This window comes from Myotis brandtii, unplaced genomic scaffold (assembly GCF_000412655.1).
Source record: "Myotis brandtii unplaced genomic scaffold, ASM41265v1 scaffold1261, whole genome shotgun sequence".
NCBI lineage: Eukaryota > Metazoa > Chordata > Mammalia > Chiroptera > Vespertilionidae > Myotis > Myotis brandtii.
In genome coordinates this window covers 19,352-23,583 of record NW_005354431.1, presented here as the reverse complement: position 1 = coordinate 23,583, position 4,232 = coordinate 19,352, and the positions used below count along the sequence as shown (strand labels likewise).

The window sequence follows — 4,232 nt, the reverse complement described above, 5'->3', positions numbered from 1 at the left end:
TTCTAGAAAATTCTTGAAAAACCTTAAAGTGTGGTTTTGAACTCTATATCCAGTAGTTTGTTTTCCTCTATTTCTGTCATTTGTGACCTGTTTCTTTGTCTCCTCATTTTTTATGCTTCCCTTTGTTGGTAGAGTGGCTTTGTGTGCTAGGTGTCCTATAGGGCCCAGTGGCTCAGCCTCCCCAATTACCTGAGGTGGACACTCTTGGTGCACCCCTTTGTGGGCTTTGTGCACAGTCTTGTTGTAGTTAAGCCTTGATTGTTGTAGGTATCACTGGGAGGAATTGACCTCCAGGCCAATTGGCTGTGAGAATCAGCTGTGTCTGCAGTGGGAGAACTTCTGAGCTGGAGACACCCTTCTGGGGCAAGACTTGCTTCAGTGGGGCTTTGGTGCTCACTGAGTCTTCCCCCTGAGTGTGTCCCTCATGGATCTGAGGAGTTGTAATCTGGATGGTCCCACTCTGACCACTGGGTACACTGGCTCTTGGATCTCTAAGGAGGTGCTAAGTTAGCCTCTGCCTGAGGCTACCAAGCCGGAGCTATGGAGATATTCCTCTTCTTTGGGGTTTGGAGGTGCCCAGATGAGGCCCAGCTGTGAAGCAATGCAAGCTGCTGGGGGGCCTTGGACCTTCTTTTGGAAGTTTTGCGTCTCTCTGATTCAGCTGTAGTTTGTTAGGTAATTTTCAGCTTGCAAAGGGCCAGGCCTTTCATATGCAAAAGCCTCTGTGTACAGCTTTGTTGGGTTGGGGTCTCAGGGAATTAACAGGGCAGAACAAGCAGCTATGGCTGCTCCCCAGTCCTACCGTAAGAGGCCCCGCATCTCAGGGTCCCGGTAATCACTGAAAGCACCTCTGAGAGAAAGCCGCCCTCGAGTTCTGCCCAATGCCAGACCGTCCAGTTTCTCCCCGTATGAGTCTGGGTCCCCAGAGACTCACCCAGAACTGGAGTTCAGAGCAGTTGGGAGCTTGAGACTCCCTCCCGATTGAAAAAGACAACAGCGTTCTCAGCTGCCAGCCCTATCGACTTGTGCCGCGTCCTCAGCTGCCAGCCCTTTCCTTGTGCACCTCCGTACCTCTGCACTTTACTTCCACACTGCACCTCCTGAGTCTCAGTGTTTTTCTCTTTCCTTCTAGTTGTAGAATTTCCACTCAGCCAGCCTTCCTGTGGTTCTGGATGATGCCCGTTTCGTCTTTTAGTTGTATTTTTGAAGTGGTTGTGCGAGGCAGCAATTTCCAGTGTTTACCAATGCCACCATCTTGGTTTCTTTCTCTACACCATGGAATGTTATGCAGCAGTAAAAAAGAAGGAACTCTTACCCTTTGAGACAGCATGGATGGCCCTGGAGATTATTATGGTAAGCCAAATAAGCCAGTCAGAGCAAGACAAGTAGCAGATGATCTCACCCATATGTGGATGGAATCTAATGAACAAAATAGATCAAAAGACATAAACCATGGAACACACTGAGGAATCTCAGAGGGAAGTTGGGAGCGGGTGGGTAGATAGAAAGAGATTAACCAAATAATTTATATGCATATATACATAACCCAAGGACACAGACAATAGGGCAATAGGGTGGTAAAGGCCTGGGGCGGGGGGTGGGGGGGAAGGCTGGGCTAGAAGGAGTCAATGAGGAAAAAGAAATACATTTGTATAACTTTCAACAATAAAGGTAAATAGTAAAAAAAGAAAGGATTAGATTTGGTGCTACTCCTTTCTTCTTTCCCACTGGATGTAATGTAGACAGGATGATTGTAGTCAGAACTTCCACCATAGGCCATAAGATGCGAGCCACATGACAAAAATGGCAGAATAACAAGTAAGACACTCTTTCAGTCCCTGGATCATCTAGACTGAATTTTCACTTAAAAGAAAAAAGATTTCTCTTATCTAAGCCATTGCATTTTGAGATCTCTTTGTTAAAGCAGGAGAACTTGTATCTTAACTAATATATTTTCTCTTTCTTTATCACTCTCTCCATCTCAATTATCTCTATCCATTGTAACTATGAGTGTCCTAGATAACAATGTAAAAAACTTACATTGTGAAAATATGATTACAGTATTATATTTATATTGTGAACTGACGACTGAAAATGTACAAAATTTATTATTGTAGGTTAAAGTTAAAGCAAACTGAACACTACCAGTTTACAAGATTTTGCCTACTTATATAGATTAAAGATTTATCAGCTCATTGGAAGAGCTGATGCTATTGAAATAGATGATAAGACCCAGGTAGGATATGTTGATGAAAAAAGAAAGAGCACAGGGCAGAGCCCAAGGAATTCCACTGTCTAGGCGAACAAGAAGGGACAGAGCGAAAGGGAGAAGTACCCAGGAAAGTAGACATCTGTGAATCCCAAAGAAGGGACAATATTAAGGAAAAATAGTCAAGAGAAGATTTTTACTAATCAGAGTAATTGGGGCTTTAGCCAAGACATTCAAAAAATAAAAAAAGAAAAGCATTTCAAAAGTTTGCGTGATTTTATAATGTGTTAATTCAAAATATAACAGAATTTAAATTGTTTTTAACAAACTAGAAATAATTACTTATTTGTCAGATTAGTTACTTAAAGTAAGAGGGGGACAATAACAGCGTTCACTTGGTGCCTTATGACGAATTACAGAGATGATCTGTAATGGTGGTATTGCTAAATCCCTAAATCAATTGCTAAATCTATTCATCTCAAATGCCACAATGAAGTAAAATGATAGGTTGTGATTATTTTTCTGTTGCTGGATTTAGGAACAAGGAACATATCAGAACCCAGCTATTTCAGTGTCTGGGTAAGGCAGAAGCGGCACCACTTCAATATAATCATAGCCACAGAGGAAAGTTTTATCTAAGTGATCCATTCAGCTCTCTCTTTCTCTCTCTGGAACATGCCCTCACCTTTCCCACTTTTTCTTCCATGAGGCATAGTTTTATTTGCCTTTCTTCTTCTAAGCCATGAGGGCCCTTCTTTTGAACTCCATAACTTGTTTTCTAAGCCCAGGCAGCCCAGCTGGCTCACTTCTTCTACAGCTCATAGCTCCCATCTCTGTGACTTTCTAAATAAACTTTTGCTTGTAAAGTTAAAGAAAAAAGGGCTCTGTTTACTAAGATGAAACTTTATCTTCTTGGGAAGAGGGAAAACATCATCCACGTTATGTGTCACAAATTCTTTCCTTTTTAAGGCTAATATTCCATTGTATGTCTGTGTCACATTTTGTTTATTCATTCATCCATCAATGGACATTTAATTTGCTTCTGACTTTTGGGTATTGTGAATAGTGTTGTTATGAATATGGTTGTGCTAATATCCTTTTGAGACCTTGTTTTCATTTTTGGGGATATATATATGTATATATATCCAGAAGTAAGGATCATATGGTAGTTCTAGTTTTACTTTTTATAGGAATTGCCATATTGTTTTTCATATTGTTTGCTTTTTTAACAATCCCACTGACAGTGTACAAGTTTCCAATTTTTCCAGTTATTTGATAGTAGCCATCCTAATGTGCATGAGGTGATATCTCATTGTTTGTGTTTGTTTGTGTCCTCTTCTGCTATTTATTTCCAGTTTATTACTTTATTTTTCAATTACAGTTTATATTTTATATTCAATATCATTTTGTATTAGTTTTAGGTATACAGCTTAGCAGTTAGACAATCATGTACTTTAGAGAGTAATCCCCCGCCCCCCAATATTTTAAGTACTCACCTGGTTCCACCCATAGTTATTAAAATACTAGTAGCCCAGTGTACGAAATTTGTGCACATTAAAAGGGAATTAATTGCCCTAACCAGTTTGGCTCAGTGGATAGAGCATCGGCCTGAGGACTCAAGGATCCCGGGTTCAATTCCGGTCAACGGCATGTACCTTGGTTGCAGGCACATCCCCAGTGGGGAGTGTGCAGGAGGCAGCTGATTGATGTTTCTCTCTCATCGATGTTTCTAACTCTCTATCCCTCTCCCTTCCTCTCTATAAAAAAATCAATAAAATATATATTTTTAAAAAGGAATTAATTAGCGGAGATATTTTAATATTGCTATTTGCCCTTTCTCTATAATAGAAGTGTGAGAAATGAAAGGAAATTAGTAAAATGTATATGAAAATAATATATAAATTTATTAATAAATAAACAGTAACAAAAGGATATAACAACAACAGAGGCATGATATAAAAACGACAAAAACATGATATGAAAACAACAAAAACATGATATGAAAACAACAGTGATACAAACA

At 39.9% G+C, this 4,232-nt stretch overlaps 1 long non-coding RNA gene across 1 annotated transcript in view; it reads right to left on the bottom strand.

Annotated features, from left to right (window-relative positions):
* Positions 1-4,161, bottom strand: part of LOC106724952 — a 10,680-nt gene extending 6,519 nt beyond the window's left edge. The window contains exon 1 of the long non-coding RNA XR_001360775.1: positions 4,151-4,161. This is a non-coding gene — a long non-coding RNA (uncharacterized LOC106724952). The remainder of the gene's footprint in view (positions 1-4,150) is intronic.
* Positions 4,162-4,232: the final 71 nt, after the last annotated feature.